Source organism: Agelaius phoeniceus, chromosome 7 (genome assembly GCF_051311805.1).
Source record: "Agelaius phoeniceus isolate bAgePho1 chromosome 7, bAgePho1.hap1, whole genome shotgun sequence".
Taxonomy (NCBI): Eukaryota; Metazoa; Chordata; class Aves; order Passeriformes; family Icteridae; genus Agelaius; species Agelaius phoeniceus.
Window position 1 is genome coordinate 32,345,662 of NC_135271.1, and position 12,191 is coordinate 32,357,852.

A 12,191-nucleotide genomic window follows, 5' to 3' on the forward strand; every position below is an offset into this window, starting at 1 on the left:
AGGCCAAGTATGTAAACAGATTTTTTCTAAAGCAAGCACTCTTAACACTTGAAACACACCAAAAGTCGAGGTTGGTGCATACAAATTATGTAAAGTTTTAATAGATACTCCTCATTAGCAGTCTAAACCAATATGTAAAAAAATGAGTGCTCCAAGGTATTTTTAATGTTATTTTCTGAAGATTGGAAAAACAGTTACTGATTTCAAATACAGAAATAATTGGTGTTTAAAAATAATTCTCAAATTATATTTTTCTTGCTTTTTTATTTTTTCCACATTCTGCTGAACTCAGGGCATGCTAGCTGTAGGTCTTCTTAGAAATCTGCCTTTTATATCAAATGCTTCTGATTTTTTTCTTTTTTTCCTTTTTTTTTTTGATTCTCAAGAAAGGAAAAAAGGAAAGCATTTAACAACAGAAAATGGAAATATATGTTTCAAAACAAGTGAAAACCAAGTTTTTTTTGCCTGATGAAATTTATTTGAAAAGTCATTGTAAATTAATCTCCAAAGAAGAAATATAGATTAAATAGATTTGGAAGACAAAAATTTGTATTATTTTTGTCTCTTTCACCTTGATTCTACCTTTTGAGATCAGAGCTTAAGTCATGTTTAGTCTGGGAAGGACATAACTATTAATAATAGAGTCTGCCCCTAACCAGACTTCTGTAAACCCCAGCCAATGTTCCACATTGAGACTTAAAACTTTTCTTGACCTGTCTTTTAATGTTGCCACAGGATTTTGTGTCCAGTTGCATTTACTCTTGATTATGTCTAATCAAGCAGTCTCAAATATAACCACAAAACCTCTTAGTGAAACCTTTGCCTTCTTTTGTAAAGAGAAACTATATTTATCAAAATATTGGTTCAAGAATAATTTGTATATGCATTGTAGGTATTTAAGGGTCTTTAGTTACTACTGAAGCATTAAAATGAAATAAATTATGGAATACTAGTTATATATAGTAGTTTATTTTATATAAAGGGCTTTTTGTAAACAAGGTTATGTAGGTTTTAATGGCTGATTAAGCCTGAATACTTGTTTCTCCTGTTGTGCCCTGAACAGAAGTGCTGATATGACCCAAACAAGAATAAACTATGAAAGTACCAAGGCTTCTCTTAGGTAAAAAGAGGAAAAAAACAGATAAACACCAGAAATTACTGTAAATATCTTCACAACAGATAATATATCTTACCCATCATTTTCTTGAAAAATCAAAACCTCTGTAATAGAAGCAGTTTAACCCCTGTAACACCACATACAACAGGTAAAGAACGGTTACTTTCCAGAAACTAACCTGCATGCAGTAAGATTTCTTGGAGGGAATAGCAATTCCCTTTGGAAATGCATCCCAGAGTTTCTCTTGCAGCGATGCTTCCCCTGTACTCACCGCAGTGAGCCGTGGCCAGGCAGAGGTGTGCGGGAGCAGCGCGTCCCTCGCCGCTCTGCCGCGCTGCTGTGGCTGCAGCCGAGCAGTCCTGCAGCTGCCCCGTGTGCCAGGAGCCCTGCTGCCTGCGAGCAGGTACAGCTGCAGCCGAGCAGGTACAGCTGCACCGTGTGACAGGAGCTCTGCTGCCTGCGAGCAGGTACAGCTGCAGCCGAGCAGGTACAGCTGCACCGTGTGACAGGAGCTCTGCTGCCTGCGAGCAGGTACAGCTGCAGCCGAGCAGGTACAGCTGCAGCCGAGCAGGTACAGCTTCACCGTGTGCCAGGAGCTCTGCTGCCTGCGAACAGGTACAGCTGCAGCCGAGCAGGTACAGCTGCAGCCGAGCAGTCCTGCAGACACCGTGTGACAGGAGCTCTGCTGCCTGCGAGCAGGTACAGCTGCAGCTGCAGCTCCTGCTGCCTGCCTCACACTTGGAACACCCTCGCTCCTTCCGGTCATTCGTTCCAGGGGAGGAATGACAGCAGCATTTCTGAGCTGTTCTTGTGTTTTCTCCCAGAGCAGTCAGGGAAAGCAGACTTCGTGATCTCCATGCTAACTACCAGCCTGCCTGCTGCCAGTTCTCCCTACTTCTGCCAGTGATGACATTCAGCTTGCTCCTCCACACAGGATACAGCGCTGCTTCCTCATTATGTAAGGCAGTCTAGGTCAAGTGTAGGAGAGACACTGCTGGCCTGAGCAAGCTGCTGGATTGCTCCCTCAGCTTCATGGGGTCTGGAAGTTGGATCGTCATCTTTGCTACTTCTTCTTGGGTGAGTGTTTTTTGCATGATTTAAGTGGTTACTCTGCTGCTTTTCTATGCAGAGAGCTGTCAGCCATGCTGTGAATTGCAGAGATCATTTCTTAGGTGAAACCAGCTCTGTCAGCATGATTGAATTAACACAGCAGTTCTTCTAGGCGTCTCAGCTTTAGGACACTTTGCAAATAAATAAACCATAAATTGGGTTTGTTAAGAAACATCCTTTCTAGCCATATTAGTGTTAATTTGACTGATTAAGCAGTGAATTAAATCCATTTGCTTGAAGATGGTGTGGGAAAGCATTATTGCATATTGCTATTAGCTCTGAGAGGTTTACTGCAGTTCTTGGCTGTTGCATTATTTTAGCCTTGCAAATTACAAATATGCTTCTCCTATTAAACATAACAAAAGAAACAAAAATTGTATTTAATTTTCTTATACTCGATGATTATTTTTGAAGCAGCAATTAAACCCAGGATGCTATTTGCTATGTACTGCATGAATGTGTGAATAATTATGATTCTGAGATATGTAAGGTGAATACTGCAGATAAGATTACATTTAGTGACTGCTCTGCAGAATGCCAGAACAGTACATGGGAGCTAGATTTATATTAGAGGGTAGCTTTTATTCATGCACCATGTAGAATTCAAAGACTTTGTTTTGTATTTCAGCCCTGCTGAAAATCAGTCTGTAACAAAGACTAGAACAGGTTCGTCCTTAATTATACAGACTGGGTATTGTCAGGTGCTGGAATGTCTGATCTTACTGGAATGCAGTAGAAGAGGCCCTGGAAAGTAACAGCATAACACTGATACTGCAGTATCATGTAAGGAATTTCAGCAGGGATATCTTGCTTTCTAAGGACAGCTAATAAATCTGAAAACATTTTTAACACATTCAAGAGATTAATTGGAACACTTGTCTTTATGTGCAGTACCTTGGACAGCAACTTTTTTGTTCTGGGGTACAGTGAATCTCCTTCATGGGACTCAGCAATTTGTGACTGTTAATACAAATTTAAGATACATTAATGAATTAAAAAATACTGGGGAATGTATAGTAAAAAAAAAAACCAAAAAAAACCCAAACCAAAACCGAGAGGAACTTTCGTCAGCATTGTTATCAATGCACTGTATTTAACAGCTTACTGCCAAGATTTCTTTTTAATATGAACTTTAAAATAGTGGTGTTTTATTATGTTAATGAGTGTCAAAATAGTGAATTAAGAATGCAAAATTGTTGACAATTTATGATATGGCACTGAAAAAAATTTCATGTCTAATAGGTAACTGCTCACTTTAAATGTAAATGCCAAGGTCTCTTAAATCATAATAAGGTTGGATATTTATATAAGCTTATGTATTAATATCAGATTAAAACTCATTTTGATGGGAAGAATGGAAGCCTGGAAGCCTTTTAAATGTGTTTTTTCCTCCCCATTAAAAAACTAGTTGTTCTTCACATTGTTCTAGAAATAACTAGCAGACTTTAATTTCAGCACTTGTTTCAAAGAAAGGTGGACTGTTTTATCATTTTCTTATTGTCTTTAAAAGCTCTCTTTCTCTGGAAAAGAACTGCCAAGCAGTCAATTGTCTGTTCATCATGGTCTTACCTTACCAGTTACCAATTTTTTTCTTTTTAATGACAGGCATATAGACTGTGCTGTGATTTTATTAGATATACCTGGCTGCTGCCTTCATTAATTACATTGTGAAAGTTAGGTTCAAGAAAGTGTAGCTCATTTTTGGAATCTTGATAACACCTCTGTTGCAATGCAGCACATTACATTGTATAATATTTTATAGATACCACTTCAGACTTCAAAGTACAGAAGTATGTCTTCAAACAAACTAAAAATAATAGCATAGTATAGGAACTTAGAACAACACTGCTAGGTACCATGAATTATTGTAATGATGTACTTCACATTCTTTGTCTCTTGCTGCATGAAGTGTTCTAAAATAGTTACGCTATTATATATGAGTACACTGTGTTCCATTCCCTTTCAAGTGTGGGTGCTTGAGGTATTTTTTTACAGGCTCAAGGAGTATTAATAACATATCTATTCAATTAGAAGAAGGAAAAAGCCTTATTGTCTTTAAATGTATAGTGATCTTCTGGAAGTCTTATTTTTATTTTTTGCATCATGGTTCATAGCAGGGCACACAGTACTTCTCAGCATTGCAAGCTGCAGACACTACAGCAGGATACAAAGTGTTAGAAGATGGTGTTTCCTATGTGTATTCATATATCCCATATTCTGGTGTATCACTTTGGGTCTGAGAAATTGAATCTGAGCTGTTAAATATGTTTTGAACCCACTACAATGCAGGGTATTGGTTGTTAGTGGTCAGTACCTCTTCCTGGTATTTTTCTGTGGTTTACTGGAATTGTCCAATCCATGACTACATAAGTAGCTTGCGTTCAATATACTTTATATTTCCTCAAATAAGAGTATGTATCTGGATTTTCTGACAAAATTTTCTCTTCACTTTTTCTCTGAGCACTAGAATTTTCTGTACTGCAAAGGAGTTTCTTTCCTCTCTTTTTAGTTATGGAAATTACACTAAAACTGACAAGCATGGACACAATACCAAGGTGTGTCATATAAGTTATTCAGATCTCAGGTCCATCTTACTGGAGTACTTGAGATACATATTGGGATGACACACATATGCTGAATTAGTGCTAAATTGAAAAGGAAAGGAAAGACTAAAAATATTAGTGTTTTAGTTTATATCATGTAACAACTAAATATGACTGTAATAGTACAGTTGACAAGCTTTCCATGTAAGTTTGGGTACACAAATGCAGATCTTTCACTGTCTAGAACTGCCAATATATATTTGCATCTAGTACACAAAAATATTGCTAATTCCTAGACAAAAATCTATTGCAGTAGAAATGTGCTCTCCTTATTCTCAAAATATCTGTTTAGAAGCTGGGAGATGTGCTTTGTTCCTTGTGCAAAAAGTTACTCTGCTTTTTATTCAGAGGTTTTCCTTGCTCTTCCTTGAAACTGGTTGGATGTAGTCTTCTGTGTTGCTACAGTTTGTCTCATTTTTCAGATCCTGGCTCTCCATTATGATGTTTTCCATCTTTAACTGCTTGGATAGCACTTCTGTGACTGCAGTACAATCGGTTTACAAGTTTAGAAAGAGAAAATGTCCCTTGGATCATGATGTTCACCGGCACGTCCACCGAGGATCTTGGCTGGCTAATCCCTTATCTGTTAGATTAATTACTCCATTAGCTGTTTTCCAGACCCACTGTAATTCACAGAATTCATTGCTAGAACACTAGAAAGAGATACTGTAAAGAATCAAGGGAGATTTGTTTTAAATGTTTTGGTAAATAAAATGTACCTGATAAACTTAAATTAAAAAGGTACATATATATTTATATATTGCTCTTAACACTTTATTAATTGAACATACCATTCTGAATTGTTGCTTATGTGGTTTACCTGCCATGGCTGAACATCTGAACTTCTAAGGTTAATTTTGAAGGTTTCTCTATATTGTACACAACTATGTTTGCAGCAAAAAAATGCTGAAACACAGTTGTTTGTTGCAGCAAAAATGCTGAAGCATAGAGATACATAAACTCACATTCCCTTTTTAATTCATTTACAGTTCATCATAAGGTCTTTTCAGAAAGGGAACTGTGCTGCAGAGGGGCACTAGAGAAGGACTTCCAGATGAATCTTTTAATGTGCTGAAGACGAACAGACTCTCCTAATGCCTGGTGATTACTAAGGCTCTTGAGCCAAAAACTTACTGGACTGTTCTTCACCAGTGCCCTTAAATATTTACACAGTGTTCCTGAGGTAGGACTGGTCAAAATGTGTATGAGGACACGTGAACCACAGATCCCCATTAAAGCAAAGTGACCAGGTCTGCAGAATGTGAAATCTGCAGGATTGCAAGCTCATGGCTGCATTGGAGGTGTGCCTGGCAGCTGTGTCCCTGCTCTGCTTGGGGCTCTCCTCTGGGCCTGCTGGGTGGCTGCTCCAGCCCATGCCCATTTCCTCCTTGGGCACTCAGGGAGGGATTTGTCACCACACCTGCACAAAGATTCCCAAACGGAATGCAGTGAGTATCCTGGTCTTGCTTGGTTTCAAAAATGATTTGACTAGCTATTAGCAGTTTACTATTTGTTTACAGATGGTAACAAAGGCAAATATTAGATTTTGGGGAGGAGAGGAAAGGGAGACCATGTTTTATTTACTAACTTTCCATCTATCTTAGCATTAGAGCAGCTCTGGCTGAGAAATCTATACATTTTTCATTTTTTTCAGTTGTGGTGCAATATATAAAACTTTAAAAATAGAAGAATTCATGGGATATAGCTCTTCAGCAGTTGGAAAGAAGTTGCTGTTGTGTGGATCAAATCTCTCTCAAACCCCATAACAGAAGACAGTCTGGTTCAAGAAGCCACAAAGAAGCTTGTTAAGATAATCAGAAACTCTATCAATTTTCCTGACAATGTAAGCTGCTGGAGCTGAATTTGAGCACCTAGTTATACTATGAGCAGTGAAATTGTAGCCATGAGAAATCTGCTTGGAAAAAACAGTTTTCAACATTCTGTTTATGATACTTGGAGATTTCTCAGTCACTGGTCATATTAAGCATCCTATGCTGAACCTCTCATGATGCTTAAAGAAGGATGTCTTAGTTCATTTTTTCCTAGTTTAGTGTTTAATTTTATGTTTATTTCATTTCAAAGTGCAATATTTGAAAGGAACTATGCCTGTAGCATGTCATATGTGCCTAGCAAAGACTGGAGGGACTCATGCTAAAACTTCAAGCTGAGGAGCAAATATATTACCTTTAACCTTGTCATAAATCTGTGTTTATAAACATCAGACAATTCATCATTTCCAGAAACATCCTCCATGAACAGAAAGATTTCTGGGAATTATCAGTTGGCATCAGCAATTGTATCTGTTTAGTATTTAAAAGTTTAAGGCTTCTGAGTTAGGTGTGTTACTAGTGCTACAAAGTCATTTGTCACCAGCAAATGCTCTACATGATCCTAAAGAGCTTTGCAAATATGAGAAAAACACACAAATCTCCCTTTAGCATTGTACCTAAGAAAGAACCAAAAAATTGAATTGTGTGCTACCAACTGCTAATATTAAGATAATGATTGCTCTTTCTACCTGAAGATCACAGACTCAAACAGCTTTTGGGTAAAGGGGACCTGCCTGAGCCACTGAGCCAACCTAGTGCCAGCAGAAAAGCTGTATTAGAAACTGGTGATCATGACAGCAGTGAAAGATGAAAGCATGAAAGATGAAAGGCTTTGTAAATCAGAGCTCAGATGTAGTCAAAGGAGACAGGTTGAATGGTTGTGTCCAGATTGGTCTTGCCATTGCTATGTCACATATTAGTATTAGTATTTCTATCTATTATGGTTTGTTTTAACTAAATATTTAGTGTCACACACTCGCTTGCTGTGTCCTTTTAATCCCTGCAGTATTTGAAGAAAACATATTTAAAAACTGAGCAATTATATTTCATTATTAGAACAATTTTTCATAACATTCTGTACTGATAAATGCTTGAAAATTAGGTGTTATACTGAGAGGATTCCAAGTGCTTCCTGGGACAAGCACCTTAGGTCACCACTGGGAGGTGGAAAAATTCTGATTCACATAGCTTGGATTCAAACAAACTTTAAGAAATCCAAACACCATGATGTAAAAATATTAGAAAAAACCCATCTCAGAATATTGGAATTGACTAAGGCATAAAATTCATTAAAGCTTCTTGGAGTCATTAAATCAGAGGTTAACATTAAGCTTGTGTTATAGATATGCCTCATTGCATACAGGTATTCATTAGATTTATATTCTTCTGTCTTTAGATGCAGCAATGGCATTGAGCAATGAAAGAAATGCATTGTTATTTTTAGCCCTCCTTCCATGCACCTCTCACCTCGGCAGACACTGCCTCCTCCTTTCCTTTCCTACCAGTCTGTGCCCACCCCTGTCCAGCGTGGCAGGGACTGGGGCTTTCACAGGCAGGCAATGGGGCTTTCTCAAGTGCTCACTCGTGGCCATCCCCACTTTTATTTCATTGCTCAGTACAGCAAAATGAGAAATACAGAATGCTGTCTGATTTAGCTCCAGCTGAGGCTGGTCCAATGCAGATGGGGTTCATTGTGTTAACAGTTACTGTCACTTAGCAGTGTGAATATTAAAAAGGAGCCTTTTTTTGTCTGGGTTCCAGATTTGGCTGCGCAGCTGCCATCTGAATCCAGGGGATGTATAGAGCTGACGTGGCAGCCGTACCAGCGGCGTGCTCAGCAATGCAGGCTGCAATGGATGGACACGTCACGGGACTCGGGCTCAGGAGCCCTTTGTTTGGTGCCTGAACCCAGGACTGATGAGGTTGAGTCTCCCCCAGTCCTCAGTGGGCAGGTGTAAAATGGGACAGAGGACAGGTAGCATTTATCTGTGACATGCCAGAGGCTGACCTGGAAAGGTTTCTGGTGCTTTCGTAAGGGGCTGAGACTAACGCAAACTATTTCTTTCACACGTTTCAGAGACAAGTAATTAACTGAAAAGAAATTAAAATTACTGAAAACCTTAGTTCATTTAACACTGGATAAAGAAATCTACTTCTCAGCACTATCCCTGCCCTTTGTCCCTCCCTGAAGGAAAACGGAGTTGCAGATTTTCCATCTCGTTTAGGTCAGGAAATCTCTGAAAAAGCGATCTTTTCCAGCCGGTTCTTTGCTTTTACCGATAGATGGGGCTGTCCTTTCAGGTGATGGCTTAGTATCTTTTTTTTTCCCCTTTTTTCTATCTTTACCCTCCTTTCTGTCTCTCTTTACCCTCCTCCCTTCCCCCCTCTTTTTTTTTCCCTCTGCTATTTGCTGATTTGTATTAGGTACCATAGAGAGAGGCTCAGAACAGGAAGCTGAGAACAAAGCAGAGAGGATACTGCAGAGGTTTTTTTCCCCCCTTCTCGATGAGAATGCAGCAATTTATAACACTTTTTAATCTTTTGGAACTGAGAATCTAAACACCTCTATTAGCATTTCAAGCATTTCATCATCACTGTCTCCTGGGGGTTTTTGGAGTTTTTTTTTCCATAATGCTTTTGAAATTCCAGTTTTATCAGGTAAGCCAGGAGGATGGTAACCTTAGAGCATTTCTGTGAGCAGTCAGCATAGATCTCCCACCCCAACCTCCCTTCCTTTTTTTTTTTTTTTTTTTTTTTTTAAATGCTTGCTTTATAGTTACTGTTAAGATTATGATTAAGGAGAAATTTGGGTTTCTTTTTGGCATCTCAGCATTTTGTTACAAGACATATTTCAGTGGCCTTATATTTTTGGGTGTTTGCCTTTTTGCTGGAGGGTGATTTTGTTTAAATTATTGTTACATATTTTCCCCTGAACTTTTTGGAAGGTAAGAGAGGTCGTGTTGTTCCTTCTCATGGAAGACATATTAAAGTCTAAAGCAAGCACTGCAGGACTGTACAGTTTTCCTTCTCATAGAGAAGCTCTGTTAAAGGCTGAATGCTTCACACCAATGTTTTCCCAAAGGAGGAAAGGCAGCCCTCTCTTTTCTCTCTCCCTCCCTCTGCCCTCAGTCTGTCTGATCAGGTGCGCTGCTGGCACCTCTTACCTTGATTTACATGACCAGGACTGGGTCTAATGCTGCAGATATGGCTTGGTTCATCATCTGAACCATCTTGCTTTTTCAAACAGCACAAGAAATTTGCCAGGTGGACTTCAAGCTCTGTCAGCATCTTTTCTCAAATGGATTTCTTCTCTGCTGCTTGTCTGAGGTATGTGTTTAAATGAATCCCACTGTATTAATTACCTGGGATCGGGCTGTTTCTTCAGCCCCACTTTGAGAAAGCTGTTGTTACTCACTTAGCAGTATTTGAAAATGGGTTGGTGTTTTCTGTCCCTACTGAAAACCTCTTCAGCTGTATTTTTTTCAGAAATGCTTATTTTGTCGTTATGGTGTCAGACTCCTGAGCTATATTGACTGATGTTAGTGTTGCATTTTTGAACTTGTTTATTGTGTTTTTCATGCCTGACCAATGTGTTGATGTCAAGTACAAAAGAAGAAAGGCTGTGCTAAAAATTCCTCTGAAATCTAATGCAAAACAATAACAGGATTGCTGTCAAAACTGACATCCTGATACTTTATTCTGCTGAGCCTGGTTTGTGTGATCTTGAATATTTGCTGAAATATTTAGACACAGGAAGGCAAGTTAGAGACAAGCAGTTTTAAACTGGTTGTCCTCAGTTTGTCAGAAAGTTTTTATTATTTTGAAGGAAGTATCAAGGGGAGTGAGACAGGGAATTAGTAGAATTAAGAGCTTGCATAAGGCATAGTCTAATCAGAACAGTTCCAGTGAAATTCTTGGGAAACAACAGCAATTTGCAAACTGGTGCCAAAAATAAAAAAAATGTAAAAGTCTATGATGACTTACAGAAAAATTATATAGATAAATGTATATCAAGAAAATATATATCCTATCAGCTGTTTGAAACAATACTTTATATAGGGGCACGGGTAGTTTATTATTGATCACTGAAACCTTTGTTGAAATTATCATATAAAAACATGAACTTGCTTTGAAGTTTCAGAAGTTGTAATCATCAACAGCTGAGGAGATAAAATCAATTACAGATTCTTTCATTCTTAAATGAACATGGCCTTGAGCTAGAAAAGCTTCCCAATATTTATGAATATGGGCTCAAGGCACTACCCAATGCCAAGCAGTTTAAAGGACAACTGACTGTTGTTGACTTCTAAGGATGACAGTGCTGCTGCTTTCCACATTGCACTGCATCCTTCCAGCATGTGAATTGTAATTCCAGAGTTTTGTACATTCATGGCAGAACACACCATATTTAATGGGCAAGCCCACATAGCTTAGCATTGAATTTTGCCCTTTAAATTACATTTTACATATCCTTCTCTATCATTTTTGGCTGCTTGAAATTGAAGAACTGAGATTAACTAAGTCTGAGTCTTGTTCTGCCCTTAGTTGTGAGAAATAGTCTGTTAATAATCAGGAGAACTGGGTACTTTGCAAATTCTTTTGAGAAGAGCCAGAAATCTTGACCTTCTTTTTCTGTGTGAATTTAGAACTGAGGCAGTCTCATGGATTAATGTATTTTCCTTCATTTTATTCATTTTCTGAACTCCAGCCCCACAGTTCATCTGTGGGAAAACATATTGTGTCTTCTGGGCTAAATATCATGAAGAGAATTGTGGATTGTTTTCCAGTAACAGAAACATATTTTGCCATCTTTTTCTTCATTGATAACAGCTTATGTAGGTGGGAGGCAATGGGATTCCTCAAGAGTTCTGTATTTGACCTGTAACCTTTCTGTTGGTGCCAAAATGACTAGAGCAGAAGAAAAACTAAATTAAAAATTGAACAATATTTATTCACACCTCTAAACTGAGACAACCAGTGTTATGGAGACAGTATGACATACTAGAGAAGGAATACCATTAGGCTTTTTTTTGTATAATACTTTTGAGCACTTAAGATATCACATTGCTACACGAGAAAAAAATCCCTAAAACTGAACTATTCTAAAATGTGGGGAAAAAAGAACCTTTGAGTAAATTTGAATCATTAAAATCTACAGCTGATATTTCTGACTGAACATAATATTGTAGGGAGATGGGCAATATCATACAAATTATCTAGATTTTTTTTTCCCAAAGTCTAATAATTCTGGTATGTTACTTCCATTTTTCTAGTTGTAGGCTTATTCTTTGTAGACTTCTATCCATAAAAACACATAGAAGTTGGATGGAAACAACTGAAAATTTGGTATGAGTGAAGAAATTAATCAAATACCAAACATGGACATAGAAATCATCACTCAATCACACTGGGGTTAGTCCAATTTCTGTAAAATATACTGATCTCTTTTTATTCAATAGTTTGTTGAAAGAATCACTGTGATGTTTTTCTAAGTACATGGGTGTTCAGTGTTTTTAGGATTGCTGCCTTTTA

General features: G+C 38.1%; 1 protein-coding gene across 5 annotated transcripts in view; it reads left to right on the forward strand.

Annotated features, from left to right (window-relative positions):
• The first annotated feature begins 1,775 nt into the window (after positions 1–1,775).
• LOC129122357 (sodium channel protein type 1 subunit alpha) overlaps positions 1,776–12,191 on the forward strand; it is an 89,875-nt gene continuing 79,459 nt past the window's right edge. For 2 of the 5 annotated variants that reach the window (XM_077181451.1, XM_077181452.1), the window contains exon 1: positions 1,776–2,194. The gene's annotated coding sequence lies outside the window, so the exon portion shown is untranslated. Of the gene's footprint in view, positions 2,195–9,906; positions 9,987–12,191 lie in introns of all 5 variants that reach the window. The other 3 variants (XM_077181453.1, XM_077181456.1, XM_077181454.1) reach the window with 3 other exon arrangements.